Source organism: Panthera onca, chromosome F2 (genome assembly GCF_046562875.1).
Source record: "Panthera onca isolate mPanOnc1 chromosome F2, mPanOnc1 haplotype 2, whole genome shotgun sequence".
Taxonomy (NCBI): domain Eukaryota; kingdom Metazoa; phylum Chordata; class Mammalia; order Carnivora; family Felidae; genus Panthera; species Panthera onca.
The window spans coordinates 80,942,818-80,961,644 of NC_138356.1; the positions used below are offsets into that span (position 1 = coordinate 80,942,818).

At 62.1% G+C, this 18,827-nt stretch overlaps 1 protein-coding gene and 1 long non-coding RNA gene across 2 annotated transcripts in view; one reads left to right on the forward strand and one right to left on the reverse strand.

Moving 5' to 3' along the window:
• Positions 1-15,536: 15,536 nt before the first annotated feature.
• On the reverse strand, positions 15,537-18,781 carry LOC132664587 (uncharacterized). The gene is made up of 2 exons (XR_009603801.3): positions 18,674-18,781; positions 15,537-16,721 (listed from the first exon to the last, which is right to left on the reverse strand). It is a non-coding gene; the product is annotated as an uncharacterized LOC132664587 (long non-coding RNA).
• PTP4A3 (protein tyrosine phosphatase 4A3) overlaps positions 16,644-18,827 on the forward strand; it is a 36,826-nt gene continuing 34,642 nt past the window's right edge. Inside the window, exon 1 of the mRNA XM_060611434.3 lies at positions 16,644-16,735. The gene's annotated coding sequence lies outside the window, so the exon portion shown is untranslated. The remainder of the gene's footprint in view (positions 16,736-18,827) is intronic.

Sequence of the window (18,827 nt, forward strand, 5' to 3'; positions counted from 1 at the left end):
CACTGCCACGTTCCTACAGCAGCCTTGAAAGGCGGGTGCGATTATGATTCCATGTCGCTGGCGTGGCAACTGGGTCCCAGAACCGGGTCACTGACCGGTCCCCCAGCCAGAGAGCAGCTGGCTAATTCAGGGCCACCGCACATTCTGTCCAATCTCAGCCCCGAAGTGCACGCGTCCGGGCCTCACCCCACCCCTGCCGGGCCCTGCGGTGGCCCCTGTGTGCACGCACTTGCTCGTGCACACACGCACCTGCCTGGCGCGTAGATGTGTACACACAGGTGCACGTGCATGTGGCCCTCCAGCCTTAACATCAAGTCCTCTCCCGTGCATCCAGCTGGGCCGTGACTTTGGGGGGAGGAGGCGACGGCTCAGGTGGCATGGCGTCTCCCCTGTGTCAGACATCCCGACCTGGCCTGCCTGAGGTTGGCCCCCTCCCCCCACCCCCCCAGCCCTCCCGGGATTCACACCTGGCTCTGCCTTTCAACACCAAGTTGACCCTACCTTTCACAGGTGAGCAAACCCAGACCAGGAGCAGGGTTCTATTTTCCCAGCTCACACGCTGCTTCAGCCCCCCCCCGACCCCCCCCCCCCCCCGAGCCTCCCCATAGCCTGGGCAGGTGCTCCCGCCATGGCCTGGCCCCTCCTCACCCGTTACTAGCCAGTTGGGGCGGGGGTACATATGGATGGTCCCTGGGCCCGCAGAGCCCATCCAGGACCAGCTCAGGGGATGCTGGGAGAATGGCGGGGTTCCCCTCAATGAGGATACACCTGTCAGTTTGCCCAGGGGGCTTCCCGTGTGCCCCAGTCCAGGCCTGCACCAGGACCAGTTTGTTTCATCGGCCCTGTCCCTGCAGGGGGAGGGGGCTGAGCCCCTGGCCTCCCCTGGGCTCTCACAGGGCTCCCGAGGACTCAGGATGGGGACTAGGAGCCCTGGGGCCCGATGTGGGTGCCCCCACCGCCTTGGGACCCTCTACACCTGGGACTGAGAAGGGGCGGAAACTTTGGGTCCGTCCGATGCGGGGGCTGCTGGGGCCACGTGGTCACCAGGGAGCAGTGACTGCAGTCCTTTCCGGGTCCTGAGCCCCCATCCCTCCCCACAGCCTCCTGAGGTCTGGGGACATGGTGGGAGGGCCCTGCTTATGCCCCGGTGGGTCCTGGGCACCATGATACAAAACAGTGCCCGCTGTGACCCCACTAAATTGACCCACCGCTGGGTCATGACCTGCGGTTTGGAAATAGTGGTCCAGGGGTCCGTCAGTCAGCAAGCAACGGTGACAGAGACGCGAGAGTGACACCGCTGTTTATTGAGCAGTGGCTCTGTGCCAGGCATGCGTTGTCCTGAAGCACTTCAGGCGTCCACGAAAGAGCCCTCACTGGGGAGCGCCCTTGTTACCGTCTTTGTTTGACAGAAGGGACCGGCGGAGTCACCTGCCCGAGGTCACGCTGCTAGGAGCAGGTGGAGCCGGGCCAGGCCTGCGGAGCCTTCGCTCAGAAGCTTCCGGAACCCATCCCAGGCAAGGTGGAGAGGACCCCACGCCCAGGGCAGGCAGTGCTGGGTTTGAGGTCTCTTCCAGGTCCAGGCCCCTGGCCTTGGGCCGCTGGACACCCATGTTCTGGAGGCCCAGGGCCAGGCACCCCAGCTGCCCAGGGCTGGGTGGGGCCGAGGCTGCCTGGGCAGAAGCAGACCGGCCCACCCAGGCCACGAGGCGGCCGCATCCCCTGCAGGGCCTCAGGACCTGCTTTCTATTTCAGCCCTTCCTGGCCTTTGGACGGCCCCGTGGGACCGGAATTGCCGTATCTGTCTGTGTCTGTCTGTTCGGCAGGCCTCAGAGGGGCGGCCCCGGGACGCCCAGGCTCCTCTGACTTTAGCTGACTTGCTGACCCTGGCGTGGGGGCGGGGACGGCGAGGGAGTTGTGTCCATGCAGGGGTGCGGTGGCAGCAGGGGCCGTTGTCCGACAACCCTGTCCCCATTCCCTGGCAGGAGGCGGTGAGCTCCCTGTGGCTGCAAGTGGCCAAACAGAGCCCAGACGGGCAGGGCCCAGAGCTGTTGCCTGGGCCCTGGCACTGGGTGGGCGGGAGGGCTCACGGCCTCCGAGGGGCGGGACACAAAGACCCCAGGCTCTAAATGTCACTGGTTCTAAGGTTCTGTGATACCAAACTCCTAGGATGTGGTCCCTTCTAGGGACCTGGGGTTCCAGGCTCCAGGACAGGCCTCCCACGGGCCCTAGCCCCCGGCCCCGCTCTCATCCGGAGACAGAAAATCCGACCCTGCGGCCTTTCCTCAGTGCCTGGAGAGCCACGTCCCTCCTGACCTGCACCCATTTCCCCCGACTCTTCTCGTCACCTTGAATGCCCTCCCGCGTCTTTCTAGACCCACCTCCACCCTTGCTTCAAGGCCGCCTCTTCCCTGAAGACCGCCCACTGACTCCTCTCAGCCAGGGCTCTGAGGGCAGTTTGGGCCCTGCCTCGCTTGCCAAGTCTGTTTCAAACTGGACATTTGGCTCCTCCCAGGCAGGGCCAGAATTTGACTTGTTTCTCCCTCTCCGATGCTCAGCATTTGTGCCCGTGTACAGTAGGAGCTCAGTAAATGCAAATGCCCCCTTATTTTAGAAATGGGCAGGTAGCGCAGGACTCCAGGTTACCGTGGCCCCTCGCAGGCACTTGGACCTCTCTCTTGCCTTTACAGTATTCCCCAGAGAACCTTCCAGGGTGTCTGTGCCTCTCTTTTGAACAGGAAGTTCCTCCTAGTGTCTAACCTCATTCTCTCCTGGTGCAGCTTTGTCTCATCTTGCTGGGTTTTAGGGCTGCTCATCCTACCCTCTCTTCCGGAGGGCCAGGCAATCCTTCTGGCTGCTGAAGGGCATGGGGGGCCCTGTCAACGTTGCCCTCCTGTTAAAAGTTAGCAAAGTAAGGCTCAGACAGGGCAGGGGCCTGAGGCCACCCAACTAATGGGAGGTGGAGCCCGGATGTGAACCAGGCACTGGGGGATGTGATCTTCCATTTCTCTGCACAGAGCCCCTCCTGCAGCTGGTGAGGTGGGTGGGGGGGCGGGTGGCAGGAGCCTGCGTGGACCCCTGCCTCCTCCACACTGCCCCGGGCCCTGAGGGGCAGGCAGCCGGTGGGAATGGGCAGGGATGCTATTTCTGTTGGCCAAGACGGTGGCTTTCCGGAGAGCTGATGCCAATTCTCCGGGCTGGTGGGCAGGGAGCGGGCAGTGGGCACCGGCCAGTGGGCACCCCTCCCCGGGATTCTGAAATGGAAACCGCGGTGAGATGGGAAAGCGTGCGGGTCCGGCAGCCGCCTCAGCCGACTGCAGCCAGCCTGAGGATGTTTGTGATCGTGAGGACTCCCACTCCGCATGATCTGGATGCTTCTCACTGCAGAATGCTCAGCGTGTTTGACGGAAGGAGGGCTGCCCCAGCCCCCATTGAGGGGGGGGTGTCTGGTAACACATAGCATACACTTTTACCGTCTTTGGAAAATCTGAACCAGAAACGTGTGCAGCCCCAGAAGTGGCACAGAAGCAGCTGTGTCTCCTGAATTTATAGAGAGGTGGCCTGGAGTTGGTGGGGTCTACCCTGGGGTTGGGATGCTCCCCACCAGGCCAGAAGCCGCAGCCTTGCTGACGGGGTGCAGTATGGGGTTGTTCACCACTAAGGAAGTGCCTGCCCTGCTGAGATCATTCTGTTCTGTTGAGCTGTTTTCCCAGAGGCCCCCTGGAGAGGTTGGCCAGGCATCGCCCTCTGTCAGTGGTGGGGACGGGCCCTCTCTCCCCCCGGCCCCAGGGCACCTGCTCTCTCTCTCATGTGGCCTCTCCAGAGCCCTGGCAAGGTCCTCAGAAGCTTTGGTGAGAGGGGGCCAGTGCCAGACCTGGAGTCTGAGACCTGGACTCAGGTCCCACTTTGGCAACTGATCGGCCATGGGAGTCAGGGCTTGGGCTTCGTGGCCTCGGGGCCTCAGCTTGCTCACCTGGCATGGGGAATGATGATCCCTCAGTCCTGCCAAAGTCATGGGCCATGTGTGTGTGTGTGAAGGTCACGTGTGGGGCAGGGGCAGGGCTAAGAGTGGGGCCAGGGTCAAGGCTAGATGATGGCCAGTGGCAGGGCTTGGACCAGGATAAGAGTCAGTCTGTGCAGAGGATCAGGTTTCAGCATGTGCCCAGGATCAAGGCTCAGTGTGTGCCCAGGATCAAAGCTCAGTGTGAGACCAGGATCAAAGCTCAGTGTGTGCCCAGGATGAAGTCTCAGTGTGAGACCAGGATCAAGGCTCAGTGTGTGGCCAGGATCAAGGTTCAGTGTGAGGCCAGGATCAAGGCTCAGTGTGTGGCCAGGATCAAGGCTCAGTGTGTGGCCAGGACCAAAGCTCAGTGTGTGGCCAGGATCAAGGCTCAGTGTGTGGCCAGGATCAGGGCTCAGTGTGAGACCAGGATGAAGGCTCAGTGTGTGACCAGGATCAAGGCTAGTGTGTGTCCAGGATCATGGCTCAGTGTGTGGCCAGGACCAAAGCTCAGTGTGTGGCCAGGATGAAGGCTCAGTGTGTGTCCAGGATCATGGCTCAGTGTGTGGCCAGGACCAAAGCTCAGTGTGTGGCCAGGATGAAGGCTCAGTGTGAGACCAGGATGAAGGCTCAATGTGAGACCAGGATCAAGTCTCAGTGTGTGGCCAGGATGAAGGCTCAGTGTGTGGCCAGGATCAAGGCTCAGTGTGAGACCAGGATGAAGGCTCAGTGTGAGACCAGGATGAAGGCTCAGTGTGAGACCAGGATGAAGGCTCAGTGTGTGGCCAGGATCAAGGCTCAGTGTGTGGCCAGGATCAAGGCTCAGTGTGTGGCCAGGATCAAGGCTCAGTGTGAGACCAGGATGAAGTGTCAGTGTGTGACCAGGATCAAGGCTAGTGTGTGTTCAGGATCATGGCTCAGTGTGTGGCCAGGATCAAGGCTCAGTGTGAGACCAGGATGAAGGCTCAGTGAGTGGCCAGGATGAAGGCTCAGTGTGTGGCCAGGACCAAAGCTCAGTGTGTGGCCAGGATCAAGGCTCAGTGTGTGGCCAGGATCAAGGCTCAGTGTGTGGTCAGGATCAGGGCTCAGTGTGAGACCAGGATGAAGGCTCAGTGTGTGACCAGGATCAAGGCTAGTGTGTGTCCAGGATCATGGCTCAGTGTGTGGCCAGGACCAAAGCTCAGTGTGTGGCCAGGATGAAGGCTCAGTGTGTGTCCAGGATCATGGCTCAGTGTGTGGCCAGGATCAAAGCTCAGTGTGTGGCCAGGATGAAGGCTCAGTGTGTGGCCAGGATGAAGGCTCAGTGTGAGACCAGGATGAAGGCTCAATGTGAGACCAGGATCAAGTCTCAGTGTGTGGCCAGGATCAAGGCTCAGTGTGAGACCAGGATGAAGGCTCAGTGTGAGACCAGGATGAAGGCTCAGTGTGTGGCCAGGATGAAGGCTCAGTGTGTGGCCAGGATGAAGGCTCAGTGTGTGGCCAGGATCAAGGCTCAGTGTGAGACCAGGATGAAGTGTCAGTGTGTGTTCAGGATCATGGCTCAGTGTGTGGTCAGGATCAAGGCTCAGTGTGTGGCCAGGATCAAGGCTCAGTGTGTGGCCAGGATGAAGGCTCAGTGTGTGGCCAGGATGAAGGCTCAGTGTGAGACCAGGACCAAGGCTCAGTGTGAGACCAGGATGAAGGCTCAGTGTGTGGCCAGGATCAAGGCTCAGTGTGTGGCCAGGATCAAGGCTCAGTGTGTGTCCAGGATCATGGCTCAGTGTGTGGCCAGGACCAAAGCTCAGTGTGTGGCCAGGATGAAGGCTCAGTGTGTGGCCAGGATGAAGGCTCAGTGTGAGACCAGGATCAAGGCTCAGTGTGTGGCCAGGATGAAGGCTCAGTGTGTGGCCAGGATGAAGGCTCAGTGTGAGGCCAGGATCAAGGCTCAGTGTGAGACCAGGACCAAGGCTCAGTGTGAGACCAGGATCAAGGCTCAGTGTGTGGCCAGGATCAAGGCTCAGTGTGTGGCCAGGATCAAGGCTCAGTGTGTGGCCAGGATCATGGCTCAGTGTGTGGCCAGGACCAAAGCTCAGTGTGTGGCCAGGATCAAGGCTCAGTGTGTGGCCAGGATCAAGGCTCAGTGTGAGGCCAGGATCAAGGCTCAGTGTGTGGCCAGGATCAGGGCTCAGTGTGAGACCAGGACCAAGGCTCAGTGTGAGACCAGGACCAAGGCTCAGTGTGAGACCAGGGCTCATTCTCTGATGGGAGTCGGCAGGCAGGGTACCCAGCCTGGGCATGTGACTCTCTACCATCTGACTCTGGCACCTCTTAAGAAAGGATCTCGCAGTGGGCGCCTGGGTGACTCAGTCAGTTAAGTGTCCGACTCTTGATTTCAGCTCAGGTGACGATCTCACGGTTGGCTTCGTGGTGTGTGGAGCCTGCTTGGGATTCTCTCCCTCCCCCTCTCTGGCCCTTTCTCTCAAAATAAATAAACAAACATTTAAAAAAGAAAAAGAAAGGACCTCACACATCACGGGTGGCCCTGTGACCTCTGTGCCCTGCTCTGCCCCTGCCCCAGGGAGGCTCCTCCTTCTGGCGAGGAACGGGGAGGTCCAGCGGTCCCACGTGAGGCCCTTCCCCGGCTGTCTGCTTTCTTCTCTCCACGGAGCTGGCTGGCAGTGCCCGGGATCGGCCTGTGGGGGGCTCGGGAGGACAGGGCCCGGCCCGGGCCGGTGGGCAGGTGGGCGGGAGTAGGTTGAAGCCTGGGGCAGGGGTGAGAGACAGCGTGGGGCCAAGGGGCCAGGTCCTGTTTGCAGGCTGGCTGACAGCTGCCCACGGTCAAGGGTGCCTGTTCACGGCCAGCAACCTGGTTCCCATCCCCGCCTGGGTGATTCGGGCGCGTCGGTGGAGGGAATGAGGGTTGGGCCGCGTGGAGCGGACTTGGGCTCCGGCCCCCGCCTCCGTCCACTCTCCAGAAAAGAGCCGTGCCTTCTGTCTCAGTGGCGCCCATCCCGGGCCCCGTACGCCAGGCCCTTTTTTGGGGGGAGGTGGGTGTGGGCCTGGCCGGGAAATCCGTCATTGGATGCAGGGACACGAGTAGACAGACGTGGGTGTCAGTTGTGGAGGTTCGGAATGTGTGTGCTACAAACAAAGGAAGCCTCGGGGGTGGCTGAAAGGAGTGTGGGGAAGTGACGGTCACCGCAGGGCAGGGTGGGGCTGGGAACAGCTCTTCTAGGCTCAGATGCTGGATTTTTTTTTTTTTTTTTTTTTTTAAGTAGGCTCCAAGCCCAGTGTGGAGCCCAGCGTGGTGCTTGAACTCACGACCCCGAGATCAAGACCTGAGCTGAAATCAAGAGTCAGACGCTTAACAGATTGAGCCACCCAGGCGTCCGGTCTTCTAGGCTGATTTAAGACAGCAGGCTCCAGAAGGCAGGCGCTTGGAGACCTGCCACTCCAGGGCTCCGGCGGTGGAACTGACCCCTCGTCGCCCCCACAGTGAGGGGGCAGCTGTGAGGGTCTGCCAGGGCCGTCAAGGGTCTGAGGCCCCATATCGGTCAGAAGCGTGGTGGGGTCCTGTCCCCTCCCTGCAGACGGGCTGGCAGCCCCCGCCGTCACACAGACTGCTGCTCCAGAGGGCCTCTCTGTCCCCACGGACCGGGCCCCTCCTTGTGGGGCCAATTTCTCTTTCTAGCCTGGTCCCTAGGAGGCTGGAGAGACCGGGATGGGGCCTCAGATGAGGAGATGGGGACACGTTGGGAAGACAGGTTCCGATTCAAATCCTGGCCCTGCTGCCTCCCATCTGATGCGAGTGACTAAGCCTCCCTGTGCCTCAGTTTCCCCTCACCTGTATGAGGAGGACAGCGGTGCTTGGTGCGGCAGTGAGGAGTAAACGAGACAACAGGTGCGTTTGGGGTCCAGCTCGTGGCCGTGTGGGGTCGGATGCACAGGTGTGGATCAGAATCACCCGGGAGCTTCGATCAACTACAAACGCCGAGGCCTTGGAGAGGCAGCTTTGAGTGGTCTGTGCAGGAGTCGGGGAATCGGCATTTAAATGCAGCCTCTCCGGTGATGCTGTAGGCTGAGGTGGCTGTCACCGGCTGACCTCGGATCCTGCCAGCACACTGAGACGCTGCTCAGAGCAGACACGAGGTCATCAGCCTGCTTGAGCCTCCTTTCCGACCGAGAACCCGCCGACCACCTAGTTGCTGTTGACGTTGGTCTCAGGTGGGTGTCAACTCTTCTCCTCAGTCCTCCTGTCCCTGCATCCCCCCTCCTCCCTCCCCCATCCTCCATCTTCCCTCTTCTGTCCTCCCTCCCCCGTCCTCCCTCCTCCCTCCCCCATCTTCCCTCCTCCCTCTCCCATCCTCCCTCCTCCCTCCTCCGTCCTCCATCCTCCCTCCCCCATCCTCCATCCTCCGTACTCCCTCCCCCGTCCTCCATCCTTCCTTCCTCATCCTCCATCTTCCCTCCTCTGTCCTCCCTCCCCTGTTCTGCCTCCTCCCTCCTTCGTCCTCCCTCCTCCATCCTCCCTCCCCCATCCTCCGTCCTCCATCCTCCCTCCCCCATCCTCCATCCTCCGTCCTCCCTCCTCCCTCCTCCCTCCCCCATCTTCCCTCCTCCCTCCCCCATCCTCCCTCCTCCGTCCTCCCTCCTCCCTCCTCCATCCTCCCTCTCCCATCCTCCATCCTCCATCTTCCCTCCTCTGTCCTCCCTCCCCCGTCCTCCCTCCTCCCTCCCCCATCTTCCCTCCTCCCTCTCCCATCCTCCCTCCTCCCTCCTCCGTCCTCCATCCTCCCTCCCCCATCCTCCATCCTCCGTACTCCCTCCCCCGTCCTCCATCCTTCCTTCCTCATCCTCCATCTTCCCTCCTCTGTCCTCCCTCCCCTGTTCTGCCTCCTCCCTCCTTCGTCCTCCCTCCTCCATCCTCCATCCTCCCTCCCCCATCCTCCATCCTCCGTCCTCCATCCTCCCTCCCCCATCTTCCCTCCTCCCTCCCCCATCCTCCCTCCCCCATCTTCCCTCCTCCCTCCCCCCTCCTCCCTCCTCCCTCCTCCCTCCTCCCTCCCCCATCCTCCCTCCTCCGTCCTCCCTCCTCCATCCTCCCTCCCCCATCCTCCGTACTCCCTCCCCCGTCCTCCATCCTTCCTCCCTCATCCTCCATCTTCCCTCCTCTGTCCTCCCTCCCCTGTTCTGCCTCCTCCCTCCTTCGTCCTCCCTCCTCCCTCCCCCATCCTCCATCTTCCCTCCTCTGTCCTCCCTCCCCCATCCTCCCTCCTCCGTCCTCCCTCCTCCATCCTCCCTCCCCCATCCTCCATCCTCCGTCCTCCGTCCTCCATCCTTCCTCCCTCATCCTCCTTCCCCCATTCTCCCTCCTCCCTCCCCCACCCTCCATCCTCCTTCCCCCCTCGTCCATCCCTCCCCCTCCCCCCTCCATCCCTCTCGTCCCTTCAAAACACATGGACTTTACTTTGTCTGAGGCCCCACCGATAATTATTTTCTCCCGTGTAAATCAAATCCTGTTTAAATCCCATTTCCATCCTTCCCGCCAGAGTGAACCCCCCCCCCCCCCCCACTCGGGGCCTGCACCTCGTCTCCGGCGAGCAGGTTTGTTTAAGGCTGGCTGACATTTCTGCCTGGTCCCTGTGTTTGCAGCGGGGCTGTCGGCGGAAACGCCAGGCGTGGGGGGGGGGGGCTCAGAGTTTATTCTGCTCAGAGAGACGGTGGGGACTGCGGGGGTTTCAGGACACACTTCCACACGGGGTCTCGGGCAGCCTGTCCCCAGCGCTGTCGCTGCCTGCATTCCACAGGTGAGCCCTCAAATTATTTCCTCTGAGGCTCAGGGGCCACCCCACAGGCCAGAGACAGACCTGAGACATGGCCCCAGGCTTCCAGGCCCCTGCCCCCTCAGAGGAGGAGCCCAGGAAGGCTTCTCGGAGGAGGTGACATCTGCACTGGTTACCTGGGCAGACTGAGGAGTTAACCGGCAGGTGGCGGAGGGAAAGGCAACAGCAGCAGACAAGAGCTGGGCAGTGCTGACTGAGGAGGGGTGTGGCCAGAGTGTGGCAGGCAGGGCGGGAGGGGCGGGAGGTTCTGGGCTGCTGCCTGGGTGTGAATTCTGGCTCCAGCACTTGGCGTGTGGCCTTGGGGACGTCTGCGTCACCTAACTTCTCTGGGTCTGCGTTTCCTCACCTGCAGAGTGAGGGGAGTGGTTGTATTGACTTCTCAGGGCCATCGAGAAAAGGAAGCCATCTAGGAGCACGGGTGGGAGCCGTACTCGAGTTGGGACCCCACCCTGCAGGCATGGAGGGCCGTGGCAGGCGACCCAACAATGCCACAGGTGGATGCGTCCCTGAGGCCCTTGCCAGGTTTCCAGACAGGTTTCCAGGTTTCCTGGTTCTCAGCGCCCAGGCCTTTCCTGCACGGCTGGGTCTACGCCACCACCCTCTGACCAATCGGCGATCACCCACCCTACCTCCCAGCCCGGGTTGGTTCTAGGGTGGGCAGGTCTAGCCTGATTTCGGCCGGGGAGAGGCTCCCAGAGGCACCCTTGTGGCTTCCGTGCTCTCTCCTGTTCCTACACGACCAGGCAGCCTTTTTGCAACCACGAGGGAAGCCCCCCAAGAATGAGGCTGGGGAAGAATCCCAGAGAAGCACAGCCTGAGCCCTGATCGTCCTGTGCCTGGAGGCCACCCTCTCTTTGTGCTTCCTGACGTGTGCGATGGAAACTTCCTTCCCCGGGAAGCCTGGGTGGTCCTGCTTTCTTCCCCTTGTTCCTCGAAGCGTCCATTACCCACAGGGCCTAGAGCATCTCCTAGAGCTCAAGTCCAGCTGTGCCAGTCCCTGCTTGAAGCCGCTCGGGACTCGCACCCTTTACGAGGACAGCCCATGCTTCCTGGAGGTCCGAAAGGCCCCACGGGCTGGGGTCTCCCACTGTGGCCTTGGGTCCACCCACGCTGGCCCCTTGACTGTGCCTAAGCACACTGGGCACCCATCTGCCTCAGCGTCTTTGCTCTGGCTGCTCCCTTAGCCAGGGACGCTCAGGCTGAACGGTCTTGCCCGCAGCCTCCACGAGGGCCCCGCTCAGCGTGGTGAGCGGTGAGGACAGCCTGGGCTACATCGCATCCACACGGCCGTGACTCTCAGTGGCCTGAACGGTGAAGACGTGTTTCTCGCTCATGCCACACACCCAGTGCAGGTGAGGGGAGAAGGGGTGAGGCTCTCGCTCCCCGTTGTCCCTCCCCGCACCCCAAGTGACAGGCCATGCCAGCACACGAAGCTGCCTCAACGAGAGGTTCGGCGTCCTGTGCCGTGGGGGAGGAAGGGGGGCATCACCTGCCGGCCCTTCCGTGCTTTGGGCTGGAAGTGCCCTGTCTCTCGAAGTCCACGGCATGGCCACGCCTGATGTCAGGCGGTGGGACGGTGACCCCAAGCCTGGGAGGGAGGCGTCACACACGGTGGCACCTGCCGCGGGGCTCCCGGGCCCTCGGGTCCTATTAGCAGCTCTCTGCCACCCTGTCCACACCATCGCCTTTTTGGTTGTGCAGGAAAAGCTTACAAAACGTCAGATTAGCTATTTTCAAGTGTACAAGCAGGGTATTGGGTGCATTCCCAGTGTGGTGAGGCCATCACCTCTACTGAATTGCAGAGCATTTCCATCACCCCAAAAGGAAATGCTGCCCCCCAGCCCTGGCGAGTGTGCAGCTCTCTGTGTCCACGGATTTACCTGTCGTGCACACCAATGGAGCCCTACAGCAGCCGTCCTGTGTGCTCTGCCCGTGTGTGCAAGGCTCGCCTGTGCCAGACCAGCGTCCATGCCTGGCTCCTTCTGCCCTGGAGGGACAGGTGGTGTTCATGCCTCTTTCCTTCCGTGATGGACGCCGGGGTCGCGCCCACCTTGGGTGGGCGGGAGCAGGGCTCCCTGGCACATGCCTGGGCAGGTTTGGTGGGCATCCCGTTTTCAGGCCTTGGGGCACACACCTACACCTAGGCGTCTCCCCGCCACCCGCCGTCACCCGTGTGGGCCGTGGCCCCGGGGCGGATGGTCCTCCCCTCGCCTCGCTCCCTCAGGCCACGTGGCCACTCCATCATCTCACCTGCTCACGAGAAGAAGGGCCGGGGCAGGCAGGATGCTTTAGAGAGAGCGCAGGTTCTCGCGACTTCCACGACGGTATACTTCTCGTCGCTGCCTTTTCTTCTCACTTAGGGGCCCAATCTCTTCCTGTGCCCGGTTGTAAATCAAGCCGGGGCTCCCAGGGGATGCCTGAACTCGTGGATAGTACGGAGCCCTGTGTACACTATGTTTTTCCCTGTGTGTCCGTACTTATGAGAAAGTTTAATTTGAGGGGGCTCCTGCACACTGATTAGGGGGGTGGTTCCTATGCAGTGATTTAGGGGGGCTCCTGTACTCTGATTAGGGGGGGCTCGTGTGCGCTGACTTGGGGGGGGGGGTCCCGTACACTGGTTTTCCTCTGCAGCCAGTTGTTCCTGCTGTGCTGTTTCCCACCAGAGAACCGAGGATGTAAACAGGCTGTGTCAGAGGATGAAGTGTGTTTTGCACGGAGGGACAGACGCTTATGTCCACCGAGCTCCCTGGCAGCCCTGTGTCACCGTCTCCTCCCTGACGCAGCCGGAGGACGGGACAGGTACAGGCCTGGCACACAGCAGGTGCTCACCTGAAGCTCACTGAATCACGAATAAAGTCGGAGCAATAACCTGGGCTTCCCTGGGGCCTTTTGTTTGCAAAAGGAAATCGGCTGCTGAGGAATTTGAGAAATGTGATGAACACAACTCTGTGCTATTCTGTTCCACCCCCAGCCCCTGGGGCCCAGGTGTGTGTGTGTGTGTGTGTGTGTGTGTGTGTGTGTAAGGGGGCATCCGTCTGCGCTGGGGGGCAATCCCTCCCCCTGGGCTTGGAGCCAGGTGAGGGCACCCACTGTAAAAACGCTGGGTTTGGGCACAGGTGAGGTGGGGCTGGGCAGCGCCTGGTCCCTCCTGCTCCTTATAAACCGACTCTGAAGAAAATTCCCCAAGAGGAGTTTCGATGCTGCGGTGCCCAGGGTGGTTGGCTGGCCTCCTCTCTGGTGGGGGCATCTCCCCGCCATTGAAGCTGGAAAAGCCCCCAGCAGGGCTCGCTTACCTCCAAGAACAGGGTGCTCACCACCTTGCCAAGAGTGGGCTCCGCTTTTGACTTCCTCCTAAGAGGTCTAGGGAAGTGTGGGAGCCCCCCACGCCCACCCCATTCTGAACTCACTCAGTTCTTCGTTACCTTGGGCCATTGCCCCGGACTGACCCCCCTCTCGTGGGGTGCCCCCTGAATGTGTCTTCAACACCCAGGCAGGCGTGGCTAAAGCATCGGTGCTGGGGGGTTTTGGGTTTGCACTGGGTCCCCCGTTTCTTTGCTGCTCACTTTGGACGCGTTCTGCCTTCTGAGGCTCAGTTTTCTCCTCTGTTGAATGGGGACAGGAAGAAGGAAGATGAAGCAGGAAATGTGCTCGGCTCAGGGCCTGGCTGAGTACTCAGTAGATGCTGGCTGCAACTCCGTCACCGCACCTAAAAGCCCCAACCCGAGCCTTCGAAGGACACCCAGCACCTCACAGCATGCCCCGGTCCTGGGAGTGTCACATATCCCTGCACCCCTGGACTTGTGCCGGTGTTAATCCCCTGTCTGGGCTGCCCTGCCCACCTCGTCACCCGGACCCGAGTGTCGGCCTCCCCTGGGGCCCTGCCATCACCTCCAGAGCCTACAGATGGTGACTGGGGGGCCTGGGGCCACTCGGGGTGTGTGTCCGGCAGTGGGTGGGCACCCTTCCTGTGACAGGGAACTCACTACACCGTGAGGCCGTATTTTAAGTCATGGCAGCTTCCTGGGAATGAGGGCTCAGCCTCCCTACAAACTCTACCGCGGAGAGGGGGGTCAGCAACCCAAGGCGGTGTGAGATCCTGGGTGTGGGGAGCCTGGGGTCCCCACTTCTGCCAAGGGGCCACCGCCAGCTGGTGCTCTGGCAGGCCATGCTGCCCCCTGGTGGCCGCCACCTGCAGATGCCGAAGCTCTCCCGGTCTCTGCGTCTGCGGCTCAGTCACTCTGCTCCCGTCCCCGCCAGCGATGCAGGGGCTCCGGGCAGGGAGTGCGTCGCGGGCCGCGTGGAGAAGACAGACAAACAGACACACAAATGTGGAGGATGGGCGTCTTCAGGCTCGGGGAGGCCTGGTGGGGGCCTCTCACAGTCCCCGGGCTCGGGCGGGCCCTGTCCCGTGGATGCGGGGGGGGGGGGTCCGGGACCCCCGGTTCCGTCAGGGTTCCCTGGCCTGGACCCACTGTTTCCGGGAAGTGTTGTTAATGACCGCCCAGGTCTCAGATCGCGGGGCCCCGTTCTTCCCACAGACACCACGAGAGGGCGTCCGCGAGGCGCGCTGGATCCCAGAAGTGTTTCCCCCCCCGCCCCCCGCCCTTACAGCTCCGGCTATTGCGGTGGGTGTGGGGGGCCTTGCGAACGCGGGCATTGTGGGTGTCTGGGCCTATTTGCTGGTGGGAGCCGCGCCCAGGGGGTCCTCCAGCCTCTGGAGAGCACGGCTTGTGCAAAGTCCAGGAGGTGGTTTTGGGCTGGCGCGCGGGGGGGGGGGGGGGGGGAGGGGGGGGCTCTAGGTGGGGAGCTGGCTCAGCAGCAGGTGCAGGCGGGCCCAGGCCGCGGGGTTGGGTGGGGGACATACCTGGCTGTGGCTGTCCTCAGGGAGGACTTTGCATGCATTGGAGCACTCCTCTGACATTGGCTTTCTGTGCAGCCTCCCCAGCAACGCGTCCCGATTCCCGGACCTGGAGGGCCTCCCCGGGTGCTCCTGACTGCTGTGACTGGAGGGCTGTCCGGGTGGGCTCCTGGGCCCCCCCTCTGCAGCCCCCAGGGCAGCCGGGAGCGAGCACTCAACAGTGCTTGTCAGAGCCAGGGTCTCAAGCCAGCGAAGGGCACAACGGCTGGAACCCCGGGCTTAGCTGGGGACCCTCCTCCCCCAAGCAGGGGCTCCAGGTCACATGCCCCCAGAGCTCCCACACCCCGCTCCACCCTGGCACTGGGAGGAGGGAACCACCTGCCTCCCCTGCAGGGACCTGAGCCCCCTGGTCGGCAGCCCCGTCCTTCCCACACTGACTCGGGGCAGGCCCCTGTGACCCATGGGCGATGGCCACGTGTGGCTCCTGAGGCTCGATTATAAGTGCCTCGATTATAAGCCACCACCTTGCCCCCTGGGATCCCTCGACCTGGGGGAGCCAGCCACTGTGTTGGGAGCACCTCCCTGCACAGTGAGGGACAGGAGCCACGCCCATGGGCCGCACAGCGGGCGAGCCAGCCTGGATGCAGGTCCCCTCACCTCGGGCGGGCCTCCCACCATGCAGCCCAGCCATGACCGCGGCTCACCGGTCGGCCCGGCCCGGCCACTCAGAGCTCCTGCCCCACCGACACCGAGAAAGGCCCGGCGATGATTGGCATTTCGGGCTGCCGAGTCCGGGACAGCTTGTTCCACAGCGTCGTTGACCAATGCACGGCTGATACGCTACAAAAGTCGTCATCATTTGAGTCACACGATTGTATTCCTGGACATTCGGGAGGGACAGAAACGAAACGCCACCGTCACTGCTCCTTCACACAACAAGCCTGTGCTTCTCAGAGTCCGCTCCGCTTCCTGTTTGGAACGTGGTGCTTGTCCACTTGCCCCGGCGGCACGGCCTGGGGCACGGGAGGCGTATTCGGGGTGACGCCAGGTGAGGGGGCGGCACGGGGGAGCCACCACACAGGGGCTCTGTGCTTCTGGATGCCCCCACGACGGTTTGTCTGCAGACGGGAGGCTGGGGTGTGTGCCCGCTGGTGAGGCCCGTCCTGGGGCGTTAACGCCTTTGGGGCTCGGTGCACACCGGGCTCGGGCACCGTCAGGGTGGGGAGGGGCCACGTGTGCCACTGTGGCCGAAACGGCGGGGGTCGGGGGCGTGACGTGGCCACCAGGGCGTCGGCGGCGGGGGGCACGCTTCTTCTGTACGTACACCGTGCTCCTGCATGGAACTCCTGCTTTTGCCTGACTTCACATTGACCTACAAGTTCTTTCTTTGCTCGCGTTTGACCCTGGGGCTTGAGGATGACCTTTAGAGGACAGTCCTAAGAACGTTCACTGAGCACCTGCTCGGTGCCGGACGCACGAACCTAGCACTAACGAGCACTCTTATCCTCTGAGGTCGACACGATCACCACGGCCCCACTCTCTGGATGAGGAAACTGAGGCGAGGAGGGGTTAAAGCACACAGCCCGCTGGCAGAGGCTCAGAAGTGGAGGCCGGGGCCAGTGGCGCACCTGTTGCCCCCGTGACTGGCTCTCGGCCCCTCCTCGTGGCCCTGCAGCTTCTGGGGCCGGGGCTGTCGGACTGGAGGCCGCTTTCTGGAAATCCACTTAGCACTGACCTCATCTCTGTCCTCCTCGGAGCTAATCTGCTAATCCTGCCCGCCCCCAGCGGCCCCTGCACTATCTGGATGTTCCTAATACCTTCTCCTCTGCCCGCCCCCTCCCTGGCCGGGGGAGGGGGGGTCCTCTCTGCTCTGCTCGGGGGGAGGGTGGTGGCAGGTCCAGTGACCAGGAGCTGGTGCGGATGGGATCTGTTCCGGGCACCACTCCTCAATCCCCGGGAGGATTCTGGTGGCTGGCGTTCGGGCCTGGGTTCTGCCCCTGCCTTTCCCGTGCGTGGTCATCACCTCTTCGGGCCGCGTGTTCTCCTGCATGAGAGGAGGTCAGTTCTGAGCACCTTCCCCACTGTGAAGTCAGGATTCTTCCCCACTCTCCCTCTCGCCCGCCTGTCCCCCGCAGTGTGCGGGCTCTGGCCCCCCCCAGACCTGGGTTAGAACCCTGGCTCTGCCTGAAGGGAGCTTCGGTTTCCTAACCTGCGCGGTAGTCCTTCTTCCGCAGGGCATGGTGTGTGCTCGCTGGGAGAGACCCCGGCACAAGGTTGGCGGGGGACAGAGCCTCCTCCCTGCCCGCACTGAGGCCACACTGAGGCCACACGGGGGGAGATGAAAGGGACCCCGGCCTGTAAGCCCATGGGGAAGGCCACGCCCCCCCACCCCACAGCGAAGGGGGCCGGGATAGAAACTCCCTGAGATTTTGGGCAGGGGAGGAGAAAGAGTCTGAAACGAGGGGAGGGGTGCAGGTGGCAGGTCGAGCCAAGCATTAGAAACAGACTAACAACTGAAACGGACCTGAGGCCCCATGGACAATGGGCTGCCTTGGTGGTTGCTGAGACCCCCATTTCAGTGGACGGTTCCTTTTTCCCAGGACTTCAAACCTGGAGCGTACCCTAGCTGTTTCCCATTGTTCTCTGCGTGAAGGCACTGAGGACAGGGAACCCCAGCTTTGTGGTTAAACAAGGGGAGGTCTGGACTAAGTCTACTTCTGACTCGCTGTGTGATCTTTGGAAGTTGCTTAACCCCTCTGTGCCTCATCTACAAAATAGGGGAACAACGGTCCCTGCCTTGTGGGGCTGTGTGGGGATAAGCTGGGGAACTGAGATTCGAACTCAGGTCTGCAAGGCTCTGTCCTTTGTCCCCTGCTGACTCTTAAGGAGGCATTGGGGGCCTCTGGGCACCATCTGATCACCCCATCTATGAGTGAGCACACATCTGTGCCGGACGCTGGTGTGAATCCTGGAGACACAGCTGGGGACACAGGTGAGGTCCTCACCCAGACCATGATCAGTGTTGTGTGTAACTGCTTGGGGGGGGGGGGGATCTCTGGCAGAGCTGAGTGAGGGGATGGCCAGTAGAGACTAAGCTCTCAGAGGAGATGACAGCTGAAAGGGACAAGATGTGAAGGGCAGCACCACAGGGGTGGCCTGGGGCAAGAGTTTCCATGCAGCAGGAGTAGCAAGTGCAAAGGCCCTGGGGTGGGATGGACCCCGACTGTTGGAGGAACAGCAGCATGTAGGTGTTCCATGCTGTGGCAGCTTGGTGGCGAGTGGAGGGATCCTAGAGGAGCAAGCCCTGGCCTAGTCAGATGGCCTTGGGACCAAGGTGCCACCATGAAGGATTCTGCATGGAGAAGGGAGGGCTCTCACTCTTGCCTTCCAGGGGTCACTGTGGCTGTTGGGGTGGGTGGTCGGAGGGGCATCCTCCCCAGGACGCGGAGATAGTACCAGAGCAAGCCTCCTGGGAGGAGAGGCTGGGCTGAGGGTGGGGATGGTGCATGGACCGGCCTCAGGGGACCCTGGCGTTTCCACATCTACCTCTCTGGTGCCCTCTGTCCTGGGCCCTCTCCACATGCCACCACTGGCCTGGCCATGAGCTCCCTAGTTAGTACTGATCCGGAAGGGGACTCCCTCACCAGTCCCCAGGGGGGCACCTTACAAATCTCCCCGGAGGCTGGCTGGTGGCCGAAATGGCACAGGCACCTGGCCGGCCCATGTGGCACAGAGAAACGGAGGAGGGTCGGGCCTCACTTCTACCAGGATCTCCACCAGCCCTTACAGAGGCAGCTGCCGCTTTCTGAGCACCTCTGTGTGTGGGCCTGCCCTCGGGGCGCGAGGTCCCGGGGGGGGGGGGGGGGGGGCCTGATGACCCCCTCCAGGAGCCCACCTTCAGGGCCCCCCTGGTCTGACCCCAATGCCGCCGCTGGGTGACTGCTATCTAGGCCCCATCCTCCCATCAACCCCGCCCGCGCGTCTGGTGCTCAGCACCTATGGACAAATGGAGACGTCGAGGCATCCGGAAGTTTCGTAAAACCCTTGGCCTCCAGACCCCTTCTCGGCCCCCGTGCACCTCGCCCTCTCCATCCTCACTCGGGATCCAACGGGCCGTGACCACTCCAGGCGGCCAGGCAGTCCTTGCCTC